Source organism: Physeter macrocephalus, chromosome 2 (genome assembly GCF_002837175.3).
Source record: "Physeter macrocephalus isolate SW-GA chromosome 2, ASM283717v5, whole genome shotgun sequence".
Lineage (NCBI taxonomy): Eukaryota > Metazoa > Chordata > Mammalia > Artiodactyla > Physeteridae > Physeter > Physeter macrocephalus.
The window spans coordinates 38107393-38130784 of NC_041215.1; the positions used below are offsets into that span (position 1 = coordinate 38107393).

A 23392-nucleotide genomic window follows, 5' to 3' on the forward strand; every position below is an offset into this window, starting at 1 on the left:
GAGCCTGCGCGGCCGGAGCCTGTGCTCCGCAACGGGGGAGGCCACGGCAGAGGGAGGCCCGCATACCACAAAAAAAAAAAAAAAAAAAAAAAGTCCAGGTGTAGGAAGCTGAGGTTTAGAAAAGCCCCTTGCCCACCCGACCTGTCCCACCCACTGGCTGGGCACCTTCGGCCAGTCATGCCCCTTTCTAAACCATGGTCTCCCAGCAGTAAAGTGAGGTGACTGTCATGCAGTGATCTCTTAGGAGGGCCTCTACTGTGACATCCATGGCTGCAGACATTGCTTCTGTGGAGATCTCATTCTCACCCCGGCGCTGACAGAGATTACCAGGGACGAGGTACCTCCTCCTAAGAGCCTCTGGTCCCATCTATGAGATAAGGCTGATAGCACTCAGGTCTAGGAGAGTTGAGAATTAAATGGCAACATGTATTTAGACATGTGGCACATAAGCACACCCCCAAAGTTAGCTTCCTCCTCCTCAGTTTCCATCCTGGCTCTTAACCTGACTGTCCTCACTCTGGGAGGTTAATTCTCCAAACTTCACTCCCCTCAATGTACACAATTCTGAGAGGGTTACATGGGAATGGATGCAGGGAAATAAGGGTCATTCAAACATGAAGCGACGCTCTTTCTAGAGGAAGGAACAGGGCCAGGGAGCCCCTTCCCTCTCTCGTCTCCGGGACAGTGTTCTGGGAGCTCGCGGTCCTGGGATGCGCTTCCCCTGGCTGAACCAGTCTCCAGGCCCTGCTCCACGTACTTCATGCTCATTTCTGATTTTCCATCCTGACATGCCCATCCTTCCATCTGAAATGTACCCCCTCCTGACTACCCAGTTCTCCCCAAAGTCCTCCCCTTTTCCCAGGGGCCAAGTCAAATCTCAACTCTTCCATCAAGCCTTGTCCTTGCACCTTTTGCCAACATCCACCTGCCCCATTCTCTTATCCCCTCCTCCTTCTCCAGGGCTGAGGAAGAAGCCACAGGAGGGGAAAAGCAGAAACACATGGAGGAAACAGGCTCCAGGCCTCTGGTCTCCCCGGCAGCCATGTCTTTCTACAAGGTCCTTGTATGGGAATGACAGCAGAGGATGAATATTGTTCTCAGAGGCACGGGGGCTTCTGCCTTGCAGCACAACCTTGAGCCTCTGAGGTCAGTGTGCCCAGAAAGGCAGATAATAGAGCTTTTCAGCTGCTGCCAGGGCAAGTCTGAGAGCAAAAGGGGTCCTGTTTGCCACAATTGGTTCCAGTGAGGGGGCCTCACTCAGCCTCTTCTATGTGTGCATGCAGCTAATGTTCAAGAAACAACTCAGCTCTCAGCCGAGCCTCTGGTCCCCCCCAGATTAACAAGCAAAAACACAATACCATCCTTTACCCTTTTCCTCCAGCGTTTCACTTGATAAGAAGTGGCCCTTCGCCAGGAGAGGAAGGACTCTGAATACAAAGGCATCAACTCCCTGCTCCCCGAGGCTACTGGATGCAGGACAGCACCCTCTTGGTGCTCCCCCTGCCTCTATGGCTTCCTCCCACACCCCTACTTCTCCCTGACTGTAAAGGTCATTGTTCCCCAAGGCAGCTCCTGTGCACTTCCTGATTCTAGACACAGTCCCTGAGTCATCTCTGTCTCCTTGGCTTCAAGTACTGCCAGTGTGCTCAGCACCACCAAATAGCCATCACCTGCCTTGCTCTGCAGACCATGGGCCGCATGCTAGAGGACTCTCATCCATGCCTCGAAGCCAGGCTCTGAACAAAACTAGGGATCTCTCCCTGCCCTCTCCTGTACTCCCTATTCACCAGTGATACCGCATCACCCAAACGGTAAGGGCAGAAACGCTGAGTCCCTCCGGACTTCCTCTCTCACTCAGCCACACCCTAGCTGGCTCCAAGTCCCGCGGATTATACCTCTATACCTCCCGAGTCTGCCAGGTGAACTCTCTCCTCCATCCTATTGCCACTGATCCAGCTGTACCTTCTCATTACTGGCGTCGGTTCTTTCCGCGGCTTCCAAACTACTCTGCAGGCCTGCAGCCCTACTCTTCTTACTCTGTTGCCAGACAGATCTTTCTAAACCATAAATTAGACAATTTGTCACGTCATCCCCTCCCATCAAAAATCTATGAAGTACCCTCTGTGTAGGCGGAAGAAGAACACCCATGGTGTCCATGTCCTCATCTCCAGGACCTGGGAATATTACATTTTATGGCGAAAGGGACTCTACAGATGTGAGCAATTCAGGATATCGAGATGGGGAGATTATCCGGGATTATGCAGGTGGGCTGCATGTAGTCACCAGGGTCCTTACCAGAGAAATGAAGGAGGGAATCAGAGAAGAAAGCTACGTGACACTGGAAGCAGAGAATGAAGTGACGCCTTTGAAGATGGAGAGGGTCACAAGCCAAGGATCACAAGCAGCCACTAGAAGCTGGAAAAGGCAATGAAACACATTTTCCCCTCAGAGCCTCCAGAAGGAACCAGCCCGGAGGACACCTTGACTTTAACCCACTGAATCTGACTTCGGGCTTTTGTCCTCCAGAGTGGTGAGAGAATAGATTAAGCTTCTACGTTTGTGGTAATGTCTTACAGCAGTCATGGTAACTAATACACTCTCTATAAAATTTCCATCAGAATCCAAATACTCTAGAATGCTACAAAGTCCTACTGACTGATCTGACCTCTGCCTTTCTTGCCTCTCCCTTCCTGTTCTGCTGTACATAGTGCTCCAATTGTATAAAATCCTTTGCCTTTGTTCCCTAAAGACACCACACTCTTTCACACCTTTGTGCCACAGCGGGTCCTGTTATTCAGAATACCTTTCTCCCACGTTCAGCCCAGCCAAGAGACAGCAAGGTCTTAGTTCCTCTGGGAAACCTTCCCTGCTCCCCCGTATCTGCCACTAAGGTTAATTCCCCAAATCTGGGCTAGGTGACCCTCTGCTATGTTTCCACATTACTCTGGCTTATTTTTACTGTGGCTTTGTAAGAAATTCCTCAATTAAGAAAAAGACATCAGGGAGGTTCCGTTTCCAAGTAAGATGAAGTAAGCACACTCCACCCTGCCTCTCCCACGAAATGCAGCTATGCAGCTCTGATAGAATGCACGGAGCAGCTATTTGAGGACTCTTTAAAGTAAACAGTAGCAATTCGATAGGAGAGAAAGCCAGAATTTGAAATACCACTGAGGTGAGTTTCTCGTGTTATCACTGACATCCTCCACCCAACCTGCAAATGGGCACCAGGGCACAGAGAAATCTCTAGGATAGGACTTTTAGAACTGCTTTAGGAAGAGGAAAGGGGCTTGCGACATTCAGAAGGAATGGGGGGAAGTCTCCTGTTTATTTATTTTTCCATTCAGGGAAGTTACCACTGAAATTAGAAAATATTTTGAACTGAATGAAAATGAAAATACAATACATAGTTATGAAAGTGGCCATCACTTCTAGTCCCATAGACATTAAAAGGATAATAAAGGAATATTATGAACAACTCCATACCCATAAATTTGATATCTCAGGTGAAATGGAAATGCAATTGTAACTGTCTCTTACCTAAACAAGTACCTTTACTGGCATTCTCTGTTTGTTTATGTAGATTTGAATTACTCTCTGGTGTCATCTGCTCTCAGCCTGAAGAATTTCTTTTAGCATTTTTTGTAAGGCAGATTGGCTGGCAACAGATTCTTTCCATTTTTGTGTATCTGAGAATGAATGTATTTTACCTTCTCCACTTCTTCTGTACTGTACTCCCATTACGCTTCTGTTGGTGCACTTAATTGTGTCCAACATTTCTCTGAAGCTCTGTTCACTTCTTTATTTTTTTCCCTCTCTTCCTCAGATTGCATTATCTCAATCTCTCTTCAAGTCCAATCATTCTTCTGCTAGCTCAAATCTTTTGAGCCCCTCTAATAAACATTTAAAAATTTAAAAAAATTTTTTCTCTTTGTTATTTTTTTGTTTGGGTCTTAATCTGTTGTTCTTTTTTCAACTTTTTTTTTTTTTTTTTTTTTTTTTTTTTTTTTTGGTGCCTTGCCGCATGGCCTTTAGGATCTTAGTTCCCCAAGCAGGGAATGAACCTGCACCCTTGGCAGTGGAAGCTTGGAGTCCTAACCACTGGACCACCAGGGAATTACCCCTCTACCAAAATTTTCATTTTGGTTATTGTACTTTTCAACTCCAGAATTTCCACTGGTTAATATTAATATTTTCTAGTCCTTCACTGATATTTTCTGTTTGGTGAGACGCTTATCACACCTTCCTTAAATTCTTTATGCATCGTTTCCTTTAGTTCTTTGAACATCTTTATGACAGCTGCTTTGCAGTCTTTGTCGGCTGAGGCCACCATCTACACCCCTTCAAAGTGTTTCTATTGCTTGCTTTTTTCCCCCCTGTGTGTGGGTCACACTTTCCTATTTCTTTGCATGTCTTGTATATTTTTTGTTACTGTTCTTGTTGAAAACTGGACATTTCAGGTAATATATTGTAGCAACTCTAGATATTAATATTCCTCCTCTGGGTTGTTGATGCTGTTGTCGTCTGGTCAGTTGTTGTGTTTTTTTTTTTGTTTGTTTGTTTAGTGACTGGACTGAACTAATCTGCAAAATCCATTCCCCCATGGTGTGCAGCCTCTGATAACCCTCTTCAGGATTTTTCTTCTTGTTTTTTTCTTTTAACCAGCTTACCTAGGGGCTATCCCTTGACCAGTCTGAGCCACTTATTGGCCAAAGGTTTTGCTTAAGTTTCCATGATTTGTTAGATTTTTTTTCCCTGTAAAAAATTAATAAACAGAAACCTCAATTAAATAGAGTCTGGAGACCAGAAGGGGGAACTCTCACGCTCTGTGGTGACACAGCAGGGCCCAATGAGAAGAAAGACCCCTCTTCTATCCTGACAACAACTCAACCAATGAAAGCCATGAGCTCTTTGTTTACTATCACCCTCCCAACTTCCTTTTCCCTTCTATAAAAGTGCCTGTGCTTCACTTGCCATGCAGGGATTTGCACATGGCTCACCATGTTTGCAGACCCCAAATTGCCATTCTCTGCTGATCCTGAACAAAACCGTCTTTGCTGGAGAAATAGCTGGCCGTCTATTTTAGGTCAACAGCCCTTTACCATTAGATGTGCACGTGGCTTGGAAGCTATCGCCATTCAGGGAGTTTACAGTTTTATCAAGCTTTAGCCAGGGACCAGTCGTTCCCTCTCTGATCACTCCTGAGAGGGTGCAGCCTTGTGCATGTACACAGTCTTCCAGAATTCCAGGGATGTGTGTGGTTTTATTTTAAAGCATGGCTTCCTGGGAGTTGTACTTGGGCAAGAATAGGTCATTGTTCAGTCAGTGTTTGGCCACAGGTTCTGCTAGAACCCTTGTGCCATTGAGGCTTCCACCCTGTGTTGACAGGTCTGTATGCGGCTTGGAAAATGCCCCCGTGTCTGCTCACATCCTGCTCTGGACGCTCCTGTGTGGCTGCAGCCGGCACATGCACGTAGCCTTCCCAACTCCCAGGGCTTACTGTGATCCCAGGAGGACTCTTCTTAGCTGTCTCTCTATTAAACTTTTCCTCTTTCTGCCAGTTGCTTGTTTCTTGAAGTGTCCAGTAAAGAGTTGACTTAGCAGGCTTGCATTACTCAAACCCTGCACACTCCAAAGGACGGACAGGCTCCTGGGAGATAACCTCTGAGTTCTTGGAATATCCTGCCTGGTAAGAGTATTTTTGCATGCCTGAGGCCCTGGGCCAAGCTGTATCAGTTTGATCTCTGGGAGACTAGAGTCTGAGTAGCTAAGGTTAGTCATATAGGCATTCCATGCTACATGGACACCAATAAAAACCCTGGACATAAGGCTCAGGTAAATTTCCCTGGTTGACAACCTTTACACATGTTGTCACACATCTTTGCTGGGAGAATTAACCACTGCATTGTGTCATTCCACTGGAGAGGACACCTGGACACTTTCACCTGGATTTTTCCCTGTGCACCCTTTCCCTGGGCTGATTTAAATCTACGCCTTTTCTCTGTAATAAACCATAACCATGAGTACAACAGCTTTTCTGAGGACTATGAGTCCTTCCAGCCAATTATCAAGCCTGAAGGTGATCTTGGGGATTCCCGACTCATGAAGCTACCAGCTTCCTCTTAATTGCTCTCCACCAAGTCCTCCACTCTCTGTCCCAAATCAGAAGTCAAGCCCCTCAAGCAGAGCTGCAGGGTCCTCATGGCCTGCCTTTTTCCTCAGGCAGAAGCCCTTGCCACAATACAGAGCTGGGGGTGGAGGTCTGCTTTTCCTGACTGACACCCCCCCGCCCACTCTACCAGCTGGCAGTTCCTGGTCCTTGTGGCTTTCCCCCTCCTGGCACGGAACCCCTATCCCACGAGTGAGTTGGGGCAGGGAATTGACTGTGGCCCCAGTATTCTTTGCCTGCTGTGACTGGAGCAGAGCTGCCACCATAAGTGAGGCTGGGTGTGGAAGGGAACCCCAGACTTCTCAACAGCACCTGCCAGGACAGAGTTCCTGCAACATGGGGCTGGGGATGAGAATGCCAGCAGTTTGCCCCTCCTGGGGTAAAACCATAGCACCAGGCTGGGAGCTGGAGGTGGGGGGAGGGGGAGCCCTGTCTTCTCAAATATACCTGCCTGGGGTAGAGCTGCCCCAGGGTGTGCCCCACACCATTTCCTTGGAAGAGGCAGGTATAATGACCCTGAGTTTATGGAAACGCCCTCCATGGAAGGAATGTGCATTTTTTGCACTCGCCCCCCCACCCCCAACATAGGCTCCCAGGGCAGGAGTTTCAGCCTGCTCCACTGCAGGTTTCCAAGCACCTGAAACAGAGCTTGGCCTGTAGTTTTACCACTTTAATGTACCTCACAGCATAGGTACAGATCTTTATTTCAAATATGAAATTGCCTGATAGTATATTGTGAACATTTTTTTCATGTCATTAAATATTATTCTATGACATAATTTTATTAACCATTTTGCTTGGATACCCCATAATTTTTAAAATCATTTCTCTCATAGTGGACATATTTCTTTGCTTCCCAAGCTATTCCCACATGCATCACCAGTTTCATCGTCCCAATAACCTGTGAGGTGAGCAGGACAAAGGACGTTTGCACTTGACAGGTGAGGGAACTGAGACACCTATCCCACAAGTTTAGTGACTCAGCCAGGATCACACAGCAAGGTAACGGCAAAGCTGGGACTAGGATGCAGGTCTTCTGGCACCAGGCTCGCTCTTTCCATTCTTCAAGGCTGACCTCACTGTATTTTATCTATTATGGCCGTGTCCTCCATTCACCTGACCCACACTGCATTCCCACGGTGGCCAGGATGTTGCCAGGGCTTGTGTGGCCTGTATCCAACAGTGGAGCCAAATGAAGGTGTTCCTTACACGCCCACCCCTCAAGTTCTGCCCCACTCATGTTGTAGGGAGGTGGAACATGCCACAGAGACCTAAGAGCCCAAGACAAATAGAGAAACTGCTGTTCCTGAAAGCTGATGCTCACAGACACCCGGTAGAGCCCACAGCTGTCTCAGCAGCTCCGCCCTGGACCATGTTCTTCTCACAGTATCCAGTGAAACAGGTGAATCAAGGCTGACCTCTGTGCTTTGCAGAATGTCATGTGATTGAAGACTGGAAAGGAAAAGTGCCAGCATTACACGCCTCCTCTAAATCTCACCTTGCAGCTAAGTCCAAACAACAAGCCTCTGAAGTAGGCAGCATTTTACAGGTGAGAAGACAGAATTAGGTTATGTGCTGCGTCTGGAGACGCCCAAGTACACCATGGAGCTCTTCCTCCTCAACTCTGCTTCCCTCTCCCACCTGTTGTTTGGAATTTTCTGCCATCACAGGTCCATTGTCAGCTGTATGGCTGTTAGCATCAGACTGCGAGGTACTGTGTGGGATTCGCCCCAGAAGACCCCAGCCTGGGCCTTGGGATGGGTGTGGAGGAGCCAGGAAGTCCCTCCCTCGCGGTGCTGTATGAAGGTGTCTCGTGGGAAAGGCCAGGCCAGGGAACCCAAGGAACCAGACACGCGTGGCTCTTGCCAGGTGACCCATGATGGGAGCTCCCTGACCTGGGTGTTTCAGGCTTCTGGAAGGAGGCAGTTTCTTCCCTGACACCTGAGCAGCTTCTTGGCCTGGACCGGCAGCAGGCCCAGGATCCCCAGGGGAGAGGAGTTTGCTCTGGGCTCAGGAGAGCAACGGACCTTTTCGTATTGTCCTCCTGGCTGCCGTGGCTTTGCCCTTTTCCCACTAAGCCCTCTTCTGCACTGCTTCTGGGCTCTAAACAGGACGAGGCCCCGCTGCCTTGAAGAGGGGTGGGCTCCTGTGCCTCCGGTCTCAGCACACGCACCGCTGATGTCACCCCGGTCCCGGCCCCGGGGTTCTCCACTGCCCTCAGGCAACGCCAGGGCTCAGCACATCCTCGCCCTACTCTGCGTGCTCACTTCTCCCTCCCAGTCCCCACTCACACCTAGGCATCTCCTAAGACGCTCGTGCTCCCAGCACACACTTGCGCCGATGCTTTGCCTTCGTGCACATCGTCCGGCCTCCTTCACAGGCCCCCGCCAGCTCGCTCCGAAGTCTCGCGCCGGTATCAGGAATCCGCGCACGCGCACGGGGCTCCAAGCGAGCGCTTCCCACGCGCCCGGCTCCTGCGGCATCTCCTCTGTTCCCCGGGCAGGGCTGAGGTGCTTGTCTCGTCGGCTCCTCGGCACCCGCCGCCTCCGGTCCGAATCCCTAGCTAGCGGCGGGGGTGAAGCTGTTGCTGCTTGCTGTTGACCTTGTTGCTGTCGTGCGCCTGCCTGTCTCCACTGCGAGACTCCAGGCTCCTCCAGGGGGCGCATGTCAGCCCCTCTAGGACCCCAGCCTGCCACAGGGCAGCTGCTCAGCAAACCCTTGAATGAAAATGGTCTCTCCTATTATAAAAGTTACATCTGTGGTAACAAAATAACTCGGCGTAAGGTGCTCCCCATGTGTCCGGTGCCTTTTAGACACTATTTCATCCTAAAATGAGGAGGGTGTTCTTATCTTTTTTCTGCAGATTTCCTTACTGAAGCTCGGAACAGCTGCTTGCCCAGGTGACGTAGTGGTGGCATTTGCGTTTGGAAAGGTCTCTCTGACTCCCCATCTCTGGGTGCACAAACATCGACTTGTGAGCCTTGCTGGATTCCCGGAGATGGGGCTGAACAAGCCTTCAGGGCCCCAGGTTTCCCTGAGAGGGTGGGTGCCTCCTGCAGGTCTTAGATGAGTGGGTGACGGCAGCGGTCGGTAGATTCCAGTGACCGTGTGTCCACGGTGAGGACGCTGCCGTGCCTTTTCCCGCCAGCACGTGGCACTGGGTTCTGACCTGCTGCCCCGCGGATTCCCCCCACCCGCCTGCCCCGCTCCAGTCTCTCGGGCCAGAGGCAGCGCGGCCACCCATCCAAAGGCCTGGCGGCAGCTCCTTCCCAGCAGGCAGGCAGGGCCTGCCCTCCTGACCTGCCGCACGGGAGGTCTCCCCAAGCTGCAGGGACCAATCCCAGGTCCTGGCTGCAGCACACTCCGGCCTACAGTTCCTAGCTGTGTCTCTCCCGGGGAAGACAGTGGCCTTCCTTTCCTGGAGAAGACATAGCTGCGTGAGAAACAGCACGGCACAATGTACTGATCTGCACCAGGGCCGGCCCAGGGGCCTTCACAGGCTCCCCTCCCGACCGTGAAGTAATGAGCCACAGACCAGCTGGGCCCGCCCGCCGGGGGCAGGCAGGTGATACCTGTCGCCATCTACAGACGCGTCCTGACTTGAGTCCTCACCGCCCTGCTTTTCCCAGGTCACGCTCCCACCCCCACAAGGCCACCAGACAGAAGAAAGGCACGTGCTGACCTCTGGTCATGCAGACGGTCGAATCCCCGCTTCAGCTGGTACCCATCCTTCTCCACGTGCCAACACACCTGCGCGACCGTAGCAGTTACACGTCGCACAAAGCTGGACAACTCTACCTCCCCCCTGCCCTCTCCGCAGCCCTGCCTGGGGGCCTCAGTAGGTGGTTGCCCCAGTTTAGCAGACAGACCTACTCGGAGGGACTGAGAGAACTGCTCGTGGTGGGATGTGGGCGTGGCAGCCCCAGGAGGGCCCGTACCTGGCGGTCCGAGGCTGCTCTGCAGACTCATGGTTGGTCTGGAGCCCATCACACCTGCACAGGGAGGCGGTCTCTCCCTCGGACACAGAAGCACATGCACGGCAGAGGCCCTGGTGGCCCAGAACGTCATCACGAAGGGTCTCACTGAAAAGCCTAGATTGCTGGAGGCCACCCAGTATGGTGGAAAAATGGGGGCGTTGATGTTGGGTCTTGTTCTACCTCCACCCCTCTGCCTGCCACCCCCTGGAGTCTGAATTGATTCATCACCAAAATGAGGCCTCTGTTAGGAGGGACACCTGCCTGCCTGCTGCCGCTGCACCCCTGCTAGAGGCTCTGCCGTCCCCACTGGCCACGTGCCCTGTTGTGTTAGGATACGTGCAGCTGTACCAGAGGGACAGAGGCATTTGGCCAATTTGGAGGATCTGGAGTTGGGAATCCAGTCAAGAGCCATTTAGTGCCGGTTTGGGCCGCAGACAAGCTGGGGAGGTGGGTCCGGAGCCAGCCTCACTGGAGGAGAGTAGAACCAGATCCCGGAGAAAAACAGTCCTTGAATGTGAAGACCCATCACTAGCTGTGTCAGCAGCTCTCTGACAGACACACAAGGGTCACCAGAAGTGCCCGCTCCCTGAGGTGTCTTGAGAGGTGACTCTGCCTGCACAAAGAGGGACACAGGGGACGCCCAGCCAAAGTGGCCGCTGCCCTGTGCATGAGACACAAAATCATGCTGATCACACTGCTAGGAAGATGTGATACAGGCGGCTCGGGGGCCTGGTGGGAGCCTCTCTGGGAATACTGGGGACTCCTTCCTTTCTCCCTGGGAGACGTGTCCTTCCGTCCTGGCATGTCACTCTGAGGATGCCCTGGACGTGGGAGTTTCTTCAGGGAGTCATACAGCTCCTGGGTTGGGCTGGGACTGGGGCCTCCAAGAGAGGCACACACTGTGTTTCCTGAACACGTGGGAGATTTACAACTGTCCTGTTTCCTCAGCGCACAGATGCCACGAAGTTAATGATAGCTTTTGAGAAGGAAGACGAAATCACTTTTTTTTTTTTTTTTTTTTTTTGCGGTACGCGGGCCTCTCACTGTTGTGGCCTCTCCCGTTGCGGAGCACAGACTCCGGACGCACAGGCTCAGCGGCCATGGCTCACGGGCCCAGCCGCTCCGCGGCATGTGGGATCTTCCCGGACCGGGGCACGAACCCGTGTCCCCTGCATCGGCAGGCGGACTCTCAACCACTGCGCCACCGGGGAAGCCCCGAAATCACTTTTAAATGTACACATCAATTATAAACGCATCTTGATTTCAGAAGTATCAAACTGCTTTTTGAAAAGTGTACGTTAAGCTCCAGGAAAGGTGGATTGTTGCCTTGCCTCTCGAGAGAGCTTTGAAGTGAGACTCCCCTAGGTTCCACAGCAAGAAGGTGGCCCGGCCAGCCCTTTGGAGTGACCCCAGGAGCAGCGTGGCTGCTGTATCCCTACCGACAGCTTGGGCATGGGGCCCCGGTCAGAGATGCCTCTGTGAACACCAAAGGTGGCAACTCTCCAAATAGGGCACAGAAAACTTCCATGCACCGCTGTCTCCCTCCCCGTCTCTGTGCCCGGTGACGTGACACTGAATACTTGACAGGGTACCCTCTCCCAAGGCCCCCGTGAAGAGCCAGAGCCTCCCCAGATCCCAGCACCCGACCGGCGCTCTTTAGGAGCTGCGTGACCAGGTCGGCACTGGACCTTTTTTAGAGAGAAACCAACACGCTCTGAGATCTTGTGCTGCTAAAGGACATAGAGGGGGGCTGTGAAAGCCACCGACCTGAGGGAGAGGCAGGGAGGTGCTCCTGGGCTGGGGCTGTGGGCGAGGAGGCGCAAGTGGGGGCAGCAGGTGAGACCCCACGAGCGGCCCTCTACTCCCCTGGGGCGCACACAGGCAGGCAGTACCTCCTCGCCTGGCAGGCTTGATCTTCCCTTCTCACCTCTCTGCTTTGGCACCAGCTTTCCTCCCTGGCATTGGCTGGGGTGGAGGATCAGAGGTGTCCAGGGCCCGCCCAGCCTGTCTGAGGCCCAGCCCACTGTCCTCCAGGCAGCGTCCCTGGCCAGGTCCCTTGGGCACCAAGACCGTCAGCCAGTGCCCGCCCTGGGCTTCAGGGCTCAGTACCCTCCCTCTGGGCACCTGATCCCCAGGCACGCCGACCCCTCCAGGCCCTCACTGCAGCCCCAGCATGGCCCATCCCCCATGGGTAGTGTCTGACTCTTTGTCCCACTAACGCGGACAACCTACCCATCCCCTACTACCCAGGTCTCAGTGACGAGGAGCAAAGGGCCATGTTCCCGGTCCCCTCACTGAAACACGCACAGAGCTGCCACCTCACACAACGCTCTGCGCTGGGCACTAGAGAGGGAGAAAGAGAAACAGTAATTTGTGGCCCTGGTCCTCATGAGCTCACAATCCAGAGCAGGTCTCCTAGACTGCCGTCCACAGGCTTGGTGGGCCTCTGGGATTGCAAGCAGAGGGTGCATGCACACAAAAGCAGGGGTGTGTCCAGCGTGCGGGTCACAGCCTCCACCGAATGCGCAGAAGGTCGCTGGACTGGTGCTCCGGAGAATTCAGAACCGCCTACCGGGGGCATGTGTGTGGCTGGGCTCTGTCTCCCTCACGGCTTGGTCTCCCCATCACAAGGCCTGGGATGAAACAGCACTTGGCAGATGCTGTAGATGGAACGAATGAACTGCACTTCTGGGATCAAATCAGAACACTGGGCTAAAGTGCAGGCCACTTTAGATTGGATCTGAGCCTGAGGGAGTGGCCACCTCCCAGGGGCGGCTTCAGAGGGCGGTCCTGAGACAGGGTGGGAGCTCATTTGCCCTGGAGAAAGCTCCTGTCTTGCGCAAACTCCATCACACTGCAAATACAGCCCTTCTCCTGCCTGGAGACAGGGACCTCAGAGCTCCTCCCAGCCGGCCCCAGTGTCCTGTGTCCAGGCCTCCTTCCCCATTGCATTCAGGAGTCCCTGCTTCCATGTGGCCTCTACCACACCAGTGGTCTCCACTTGACCAGTCAGCTTCAGCCAGAGGCGACCTGCCACACGTGTCCCTGTCCAGAGGCTCAGCTCCCGCCCCGTTCCTGAGACTGTGGCCAGGGCAGGGTGAGAGCCACATGGTCCGTGTGACAGTGAGGAGGGGAGGTGGAGCCGGGCACTAGGCTGCGTGCTGCACAGGGGTGAGGCCACAGGGGCTGTCCTTTCAGAGCTGCCCTCCCCCCATCCGCCCGTCACCCGTGTCTTACTCATCACCCTTTGAGTGGAGGCTGGGTCTTCTCTCAGCCAGTGTTTTCCCTGGTGAATCCTCTCCTGACATTTTATAAACTCCAGAACTCACAGGGAGAGAGGGACTGAGGCAGCCTCAGGAGGGGACACAATGCCAAATGCGCTCTCACCCTGGGGTCCAGCCCTCCGAGGGGCCTCACTCTTGAAACCTCAAGGTCCCCAGGCCACGTATTTTACCAACGGGAGCTCACCGACTTTCACGATCTGACAGATCGTGCTACCGCCATTTTACAGAGAAACTGAGGATTGGGATGGCTGAGCCACACCCCGTTCCCAGCGAGGATGTGGAGTGCCCCTAAGTCCACCGTGGTGACGGAAACCTCCTCTGTCTTACAAGGTCTCCCACATCTCCATTGAGGAATTCAGACTCCAGGTGAGAAGCAGATGTTCTGGGACAGAGGCAGGGTCCCTAGCTCCCCGCTGGTCAGCATGGCCCCAGCACAGAGCAGCATGCAGAGGGCCTGCAGTGCTGGGCAAGGCCAGTCTGCTGGGTGTGAGGGGAGAACCTGTTTCTGGAGGCTGGAGCTGGCTGGGCGGGGGTGGGGGAAGCTGGGGGAGGGGCTCAGAGCACCAACTCTGCCGGACTCAGCAAGTCAGGAATCCAAGCGGGGCTCTGCACCATGGTCCACAGCAGAATCACAGAATCACCCCCAAGGCTTTTCCCAAACACCCGCCGGGCCCCCTCTGGAGAGTTGAGTCGCTGGGGCCAGGAGGGGCCTCGGCCTGTATCCGTGGCTATAGCTCTCAGAGGTTGGATATGCGCCCGACTCATTTCCAATGAGCAGGAAGGACAACAGTGTCCAAGACATGCGGGAGCCAGCCTGGCGTCACAGTGGAGCCCGGTGTCCTCCTGTGGAACGTGAACAGTGTCACGGAGCATCACCGTCAGCCAGGGCACCCCGGGGCTGTGGTGGAGCCCCTCCGTGCTCACGGGCACAGATGGAACACACATGTCCAGGCCACAGAGAGCAAACAGCTGGCTACGCTGGGTGACGGCGGCTGCTTGGTCAACCCCAGGTTTAGCTTCAGACCAGTTGTCTCTCCTCCTGGGTGAGATTTATTAAGTCACCCAATCACCGAATCGCTCCTGCTTCCTTAAATCTCCCCAAACCCACGTCACCAGGCCAACTCCAGCAGCAAGCCCTTCCCAACGGCACCTCACAGAGCTGCAGGTGGGCAGGGCACACTCCCAGGAGCCCAATGCCTGACTCTCAGGGTGAAGGCACCGGATGATCAAGCACCCCCAGGCCCTACGCCTCTTACAGGACCAGCCAGCGATGACACACCAGTGGCGTGTGCCAAGGACGCCTCAGCTGACTAAACCAGAATCCCTCGTCTCTATCTTAGACGGGGCCTCCGTCTCACTGGCCACCTGCTGCCTCATAACTATTGTAGTCTCTGTGCCCGTGGCACCCCAGGAAGGGGGCGAAGAAAGCAAGGGGATTGTTTTCAAGGAGGGAGGAGTGCTTTTTGAGATGCCCTGGCTAAGAGATCTAAGGCCGGTTCCTCCAGAGAGAGACCCCAGCTCTATCGAGATATAATTGACATTTGGTAAACTGCACACATTGGAGGTAGGACTTGAGGGTTTCCAATATGTGTATACACCGCGAAACTATCACCAGACGAGACAATGAACGTCTCATGTCCCCACCAGCTCATGTTCCTCTGCCATCCCACTCTCCGGCCCCTACCTGCCCCGCACCCTGTTTTCTGTCACTAGAGACTCGTCAGTATCGTCTAGAATTTTGGATAAATGCAGCCAGGCAGCATTCGGGCCGCTCTCATTCAGCCACATTCTCTGGAGAGTCATCCAGGTTGGGGTGTGTACCAGCGCTTCACACCTCTCTCGCTGAGTGGTAGTCCGCGGATGTACCTCCATTCGCTTGTTGCCCACTTTCTCACAAGGCTCAGTCTTCACGCGAGGAAAACCACCTTCACGTGAAGGAAAACTCACGCAGAGAGGACTTGGGCTTCTCTGGGAGTGTCACATAATTCCGAGCTCTTCTGTGAAAACGCACCTTGTACCATCCCAGGAGCTGCACCAGCAGCATCCTCATGTGGCCCCGTAGCAGGAGATGGGTTTCCACTCAACTCCACTGCTTACAAGGAAGAATATTTGTTTGGGGGAAGAGAGAAACAGGGAAGGGGAAAGAAAAGCACAGGAGATGAGCACCAGCCGTCGAGTGCTCACTTTGCGCTGGGTGATTTGTATGCTTTTCCATGTGTTTATTATCATTTAACTTTCACAACACCCCTGGGAGTGCGGGGTTCCAAAGAAGGTGCCTATGAGCCCTGAGCCCCACGGGAGAGCTGGTCTACGCTGCCCCACCCCCAATGCCAGGAGCCCCAGGAGGAGGGGCGGCACCACACGGCACAGCTTCCCGGCCCAGGCCCAGCTCCAAGAAGGTCACTTCTCAAGCTCAGGAGATCTTCACCTCATTGGCAAAAAGCTGCCAGGAGAGACAAATCACCTATCTGGTACACACGTTACACGGCGAACACCCATGGCCCTTGGGGCTGCCTGGGGGGACGGGGTCTATAGCGGACCATTGCTGGGATTCAGCCACGGGCACGTCCAGTCATCAGGAAGGCACGTACCCCCCTCGGATACAACAGGGTGGTGTGAAGGTCAGAGGGCGACTTATGGTCTGGCCTCGGCTTCAGTCCAGAGAAACCCCGAGAACGGCCCTGTCCCTGTGGGGAGCGCAGGAAGCTCCAAGGTTCTGTGGAGCAGTACTTCTCAGCTCAGCCGTGCCCTGGAGTCACCTGCGAGCCTAGGAACCAGGGCCCGAGCCCCAGGCCTGGGTTCCAACCCACTCAGTCTGTGTAGCTGGTGATTCTGACCTGCAGCTGTGCTGAGAGCTGCAGCCTCGGGTCCCAGGTGTGCAGGGCCCTGCCTGTACTGGCCTGAGCCGCCAAGGAAGCAGTCCATTCACCCGTCGCTTGTGCTCCAAAGTCATATTCTTGTCATTTACTTAACCAGATGCCATTGAGCACAGCTCCGTCCAGGTCCTGGATGTCACCCTCCCACCTGCACTGCTTAGGCATCTAGACAGGCAGGAGATCCGGGGGCCAGCTGCAGCCCCTGGGAGACGACTGAGCGGGGGGCTCTCTCCCACTTTCCTCCCCGACCCCCGACGGCTCCACCATGGACAGCAAGTGCGGGAGAACAGGAAGAGGATTTCTCTGTTTCCTTTTTCCTGTTTCCTGTTTGTGCTGATTGGTTCATTATATGGTCGATTTTTAAATTATGTGATATAGGATACAAAAAAAAAAATGTATGTATGCTGTGAAATAATAATAAAACAAACACTCATGAATCTACCTCCCAATATCAAATATGGTGAGTTTTGAATTAGTACATTCATTAATTACTAAGTACAATGGAAGCATCGTTTCCACTCTGCTGTGGGATTTTCATATGGTGTACATGGGGTATGAAATGGCTTGTTTTTGTGTCATTGTGGCATGTCATATGTGGGAGTAAATGGAAAAGCTGGGAACTTGGGGAAAAAGAAAATTATAATGTGTAGTCATGGAGTCTTCTAAGAACAGTATGAAAAAGAAATATACAGTAAGTTGAGCCTTAATAAAAGTATACTTAAATGAATGTGTGCATGGAGGAGTGAGAGACAGTTATAACTCAGTGTGCTCCTATGACTGAGGGAAGCTGAGCTGCAAAGACAGCACAGAGAAGGGGTCCAAAGGGGAGAGAAGGAAGCATCAAGGAAGACTTTCTGGAGGAGGTGATATGGTGTGGAGGCTACTGTGGTGTGGAGGTACCCCAGGGAAGGGCAGCCTGTGAGCGTGGGGACACCACCCAACCCCTTGACCAGTGGCACATGAGTCACCATACGAGGGGCTGCAGGGCCTCACAGGCAGTACCACCCACACCCCCCAGAGGGCTCACACTGGCTACCCAGGAGGGTCCAGGAGCCAGGCAATAAACCTCACAATCTTACAACTGGCGAGGAGGAGACTGCCTGTTTCAGAGATGAGGAAACCACGAAAGGACTCCTGAAAGACAGAGCACTTCTCAGGAACCAGAGCACAGGAACACTGCCCAGTCCTACCTGGCAGGAGAAGCAAACAAAACACTTGGGGCCAGCAAGCCCTACACAGCACCAAGACTGAATTCAAGCCCAGCACCTCCCTGAGGTTATAAACAGTGGCTGGAGTCTCAGGCTTGCCCCGAAAGGACCACCAGCACTGGCCGGCGTCCGAGGGGAGGACAGGCACCCAGAAATGGAGAGGCTGGGCCCCCGAAGTCTAGAGAGCTGGGCTGAGCTTGGCCCAAGCTTGGAGAGAAGGTTGTGGGAATACGTCTCTAGAACCATCAACCCTGGGCGGCCTACTCAGGGCCCCTGGACGAGGGGCTCCCTCGGGGCACTGACCTGGCCAAGGTTTTGCTCCCGCTGGTTGATTCATTCCCAGGCTCAGCTAGCATTTCCCAGGACGCGGTGCTGCAAACCCCAGCCCCGCCCTCTCAGAGCCTTCATCCCAGAGGAAGAGGGCAGGACTCAGAATTTGGAGGGGCTTGGAAAGCATATGTTGAACGGCTGGATGGAGAGGACCTGGTGAGGTCAAGGGTATTTCCCGAGTTCGCAGAGGGAGGAGAAGGAAGGTCTGGAGGAAAAGCACAGGTGGCCTCTGGCCTCCGGCCACTGCTGAGTCTTGGGAAGGGCTGTGCGGGAGAGAAGGCCCCAGGGCAGAGAGGAAGCACCGGACCTCTAAGCGGCATGACGGGCCAAGGATGGCAGCGTCCGGGGTGTTGGGGCAACAGCAGCCCTGGGGAGGCACTGAGGGCCTCACGGCAGACAGCTGATTCCCAGAGCTGGTCTGTCCCGCCACTCTGACCTCTCCTCTCTCTGCCATCCCAAGAGACCAGCCTCTTTAGGACTCAAGGGGACAGCCTCCTCATGACCTCTCACAGGGCAGGGTCTGTGTGACTTCAGGTGCCTGTTGTGACCTTTACCCAGAAGAGCTGGAATATGCGGGTGACCCCCTAGCCAATGCCCCTGGGAACTGGGGTGCACACCCCTCAGGCCTAAGGTTGACAGGCTGAGCGAGTCCTGGTGGGACTTTTCTTTAATTGCGTGCGGGGTATTTGCTGCTTTCCTGCCCGGCATCTGAACAGCAATCCTGACTGGGGGGAGGAGAGGATCCCAGGACAATTGAGAAACTGGGCCCCATCCATCTTGGTAACAGAAAGGGGGCAGATTTCCTCCCTTCCCACCCTCCAGGGGGCAGCTCGGCTCAGTTCCGGGCAGGATGGTGGATCTTGAGAACAGACCTAACCCCCTGCAAGAGGAAGGTGGACATATTCTCAGAGAGGTGTGACAGAGCTGAGTGTCCAGAAGCAGCCCTGCCAGAGGCGTCCTCAGCAGCTGGCCTGTCGAGCAGGACCGACTGTGCCCCAGCTTTTTTTGATCCCCACCCAAGCTGGGTCCTGGGAGCTACCCCACACCCTGACAAGACAGTTCTTTTTTTTTTTTTTTTCACTTAACTGGAGTCTATTTTTGTCTTTTGCAACCAAGAGCATTCACTAGCAAAGAAATTGTTACTAGGGTGATTATAGATAACAGACTCTTAAAGAAAGGGGGAGGGAAGTGCTGGGATTGGTTAATCCACTAATTTGAGGTCAAAGGCAGTGAAAATATATTGGGAATTAAGTTACGGAACTCTGGCACCTCACTGCATGCATGGCGACCGCCTAATTCTATCAGCTGTGGCCAAGTCTACTAGGGCCTTTGGGGGGAAATGTGACTTTGCTATACAACCTGAGGAAAAGGCATGAAGATCTCAAGTACTATGGGGTGAGCCTGTTTCTTCTAACTACCCCGGCCAGATTAAAGAGAGAGAATAACGAACTCAAATCCCTGAACTCCCAGGACTCCCTCTAACTGTACATAAAGTGTTTCCTCTCTTTCGCAGCCTCGAGCCTGAGATATCCCTGAACCAAGAGCAGTCTGATTCCATCAATCTGTGGATTGGTAAATTATAAAGCTAGTTGAATGGCTTGCTTCCCTGCTCCTTGAATGAAAGTCAGAGCATCGTTTGGAAAAGGCTGAGAGCCCTGGCCTTAGGAATGGCCATCTATTAGGGGATTCACAAACCCACTCAGCCCCTGCTCCCCTCTCTGGCTGCCTCAAGAGCCTGTGATCACCTTGCCCTGTAGAGTGAGGCCAGTTCTCCTCATGTCCACCCCTGCTCTCTTCCCTGCCTCCAGAACAAAAAGCAGAGTCGGATCTCAGCATGGCCATGGGAACCAATTACCAACTCAAACTGTGGAGGAAAAGGCTCATGTTTCAGAAAATTATTACTTTGCCAACATGTACCGGCAAAGACCTGGGGAAATGGGTGGGGATGGATGGTGAGAGCATCTGACCGTGGAGGAACGAACAACATTGTGGTTCAGGCTGACTGTGTTGACATGGGGGCGTGCACTCGTTCTGGAGGCGGCAAGCTAGCTCCAGCAGCCAAGGTGTGCTCCAGCAGGTGACCTGCAGGTTCACTAAAACCTCAGCTTGATATTGACTCCCCACGAATTGAAATGGAAAGGGCAAAACTTCCTTGAAGGAATCCAAATATCTGAAGGAACAGAGTGTTGGGGTGGATTTATCAAGAGCAACCTGCTCACCACCCCTTAACGGTGTCCCCTGTAGAGCCCAAAAGACACAGAGGCACAGAGAAATACTTTGGCAAGGAGAATGTCAACATCTTGGAAAACTGCCATAAATGCTATTCTCTATCAGCTGGAGATGCCGATGAGAAATGCTATCTTTGGTGGCAGATGGGATAGCAGAGGATGAGAAGCAACATTAAAGTGCCAGAAGCCAACGTGAATGTTCTGATGCCACAGCTCTTTGGCATCAACTAATCGATCATGGGGCTGCCGGGATTGAAATGGATGGGCCACACCAATGGGGTCCTATTGGACTTGTGTAATATTGAGAAAAAATGTTTTTAAAAACGTAGACAAAAGGCTCTTAGTGTGCCTAGAACAGTGTCTGGCAGATAGTAGGTGTTCAATAAATATTCACTGATTAAACTCCACTCTCCCTTGCCTAATTCCCAGGCTTGAGTCAACAGACCCAGAGCCCCTTCAATGAAGGGGAGACTGGTTACCTGCAATAACATCCTAAGCAAATAGTACTATGAATCTTCTGAAGGCTCCTGTACTGAGAAACACCTGGACCTTTCAGAAGTTAGTGAACGCTGGCTCTGCGCTAACATGGATTCCTGGCCTATGGGAGGTGGCAGGCATGTCAGGTCATACGCGGAAGCTTGCCGTGCATCCATCTCATGGCAGCCCACTGGAATCCTGAATCTGTCCTACCGAGACTTCCCCAGCTCCAGAGCGTTCAGCTGGCAAAGACACGCTCAGTCCCTGGTAGAAACGCCACCCCAGTTCCTTCACTCATGATGTGGAGACTGTGGTAGGAAAGGGTAACTGGAAGCCTCTGGAACACCCCCTCCCCTCCAGACTAGGGAATCAAAGGCAATAATACTTCATCTCTGGTGACTAAGAAATCCCCAGCCAAGGAGTGGAAATCCCTACTGCAGCCCTTTTCAACTTCCCAGCTTGGCTTGTTCAGAAGACATGGGACCTTGAAGAATGCCAGTGGACAGTTTTAGGTTCAACCGTGTGGATTCTCCTGTGCTGTCTCACAAGCGATCTCCTTAGATGGAACAGATCTGTTAAATCCTTGTCCATTAATCTGGCAAAAAGTGTACGTGTGTGTGTGTGTGTGTGTGTGTGTGTGTGTGTGTGTGTGTGTGTGTGTGTGTGTTTTGTCTCAACTGCTGATTCAGGGATCGGCGGAAGTCAGGTGCTTTCCCCACGAGAGGCACAGCAACGTAGCCTCACCACCCTGCTTCAGGGCTTCACTGATTCTGTGCCATGATTTAGTGAGCAGACACCTTGACCCTTCTGCCCCAAAGGACCTCATGCTGGTCTGTGGCACCACACTGACAGGACTTGGAGCATAGCAAGTAGCAAGGTACCCTAATGTGTACGGGAGTGTGGGGCCAACATTCCATGAAAACGGGGACTTTCCAGTTCAGCGACGCTTCAAGGCAGGCAGCAGAGGTGTCCAGTTTTCTGGAACATTTTGGATAGCGCTTTGAAAGTGAAAGACATGTTGCCAGACTTCGGCCCCCTAGCACCAAGAAAGACGCACAGTGCTGGGCAGGTGTCTGGAATTCTGAAGCAGCATATTCCTCCTTGGATGTGCCGCCCCAACTCATTCGCTGGGTGATCCCAAAGGCTGCCAGCAGGCTCTCTGCTCTCCTTGCACCGTGAAGGGCTCTCTCACAAAGCTGTCATGCCTCGTTGGTTCCCACAGCCCTGAGAGCAGAGCAAGTCCCAACAGAAGCTCAGCTGAGGCCTGGGGTTCGAGGGACTGTGCTTGCTCCTGGACCTTGGTGGAGACTGTGCCTCTGTTATCAGAGTCTGACCGTAGGACTCCAATGATCTGAGCTCCCTACGACGGAGCAGCATTCTTTTTTCCTTTTTTTAAATTTTTTTATTTTTTTGCGGTACGCGGCCCTCTCACTGTTGTGGCCCCTCCCGTTGTGGAGCACAGGCTCGCACCACCAGGGAAGCCCAGAGCAGCATTCTGGATCAAGCAAGCAAGCAAGTCAGGCACCCATCACCGAATGGTCAGTGCAGGCCCAGGCCCAGGAGGGGTCAGGACGTGGTTCCCTCCACCTCCCACTCCTGTGGCCTCACGGGGCATAACTTCGAACCCGTGTCCCCTGCATCGGCAGGCGGACTCTCAACCACTGCGCCACCAGGGAAGCCCAGAGCAGCATTCTGGATCAAGCAAGCAACCAAGTCAGGCACCCATCACCGAATGGTCAGTGCAGGCCCAGGCCCAGGAGGGGTCAGGACGTGGTTCCCTCCACCTCCCACTCCTGTGGCCTCACGGGGCATAACTTATGACCAGTGTCTGAAGGAAGAGCATGTGTGAATGGCCTTTATAGATGGCTCTGCAAGCTATACCTACATAGCCCAAAGCGGACTGCCTGCCGTGGTGTTCGGGGCCCCTCCCGAGGGTGGCTCTGCAGGGCAGCAGAAAGGGAGATCCTTTGAGAGGCACATCTGCTCATCCCCAGGGTACGCACAGAGAGAGGCCTGAGGTGTCTCAGGGCCTCCAGGGACCCTAGGGTAGGCACCAGGTGCTGGGGACAAGGAGGGCTGGAAAGGCCTCTGGGGACTGGCTGGGAATGTGAGGAAAGTGTGTCCCATGAGAATACTTCCCCAAAGGCCCTCCTTCCGAGGAGGCGGACAAGCAGGTGGTTGCTCTGGGATGTCCAGTGACCTCTTTCCCAAGCCACACCTGCCTGTTTCCTGAGCTTCTGATTCTGCCTGGCGGACTTCCCCTCACCTGGGTGACCTGTGACCACTGCCATGGGTGGGGAAGGACGAAGGTCCCAGGCTCACTGCTCTATAAACACACGTACGTTTTGTAGTAAGATCGTCGCAACCACCTTCAAAGGTGTGGAATCATTGTCCACAGTTTCCAAATGGGAAAACAAAGACCAACAGTTCAGAATTCAAAGGGGGGGCTTCAGGGGGGCCTGTGCGTTCAGAGCCACAGCTCTCACAGCTGCCAGGTTCCCCTGTTCTTCAAAGGCTTCTCCTGCACTCACTAAGTTTCTGAAAGGCTCCGTCCCTCTCCCCTCCCCATGTCTGTATGCATGAATTATCCCTGTGGTGTGAGCTGATTCACACGTCACTGCTCTTCCAGACTGGCTGAGGAACAGGCTGAGGGCAGGGCTCCGGCAGGTCCAGCTCTGGGTCATCTGCCTTCTTGCCACGTTCCCCAGGGCTCTCAGAGCCAGAGAACTTTACCTGGACTCTTCAGTCTGCACTCTAGGCGAAGGTGGCCTCACAGCCAAGTAGAGCAGCTCCTCCCACCACGGACAGCCCCCGCTGTCTGCTTGCCCGGTGCACAGCTGCCCACT

At 53.5% G+C, this 23392-nt stretch overlaps 1 protein-coding gene across 1 annotated transcript in view; it reads right to left on the reverse strand.

Annotated features, from left to right (window-relative positions):
* ARHGEF4 (Rho guanine nucleotide exchange factor 4) overlaps positions 1-23392 on the reverse strand; it is a 254977-nt gene that overhangs the window by 230799 nt on the left and 786 nt on the right. The window lies entirely within an intron of this gene.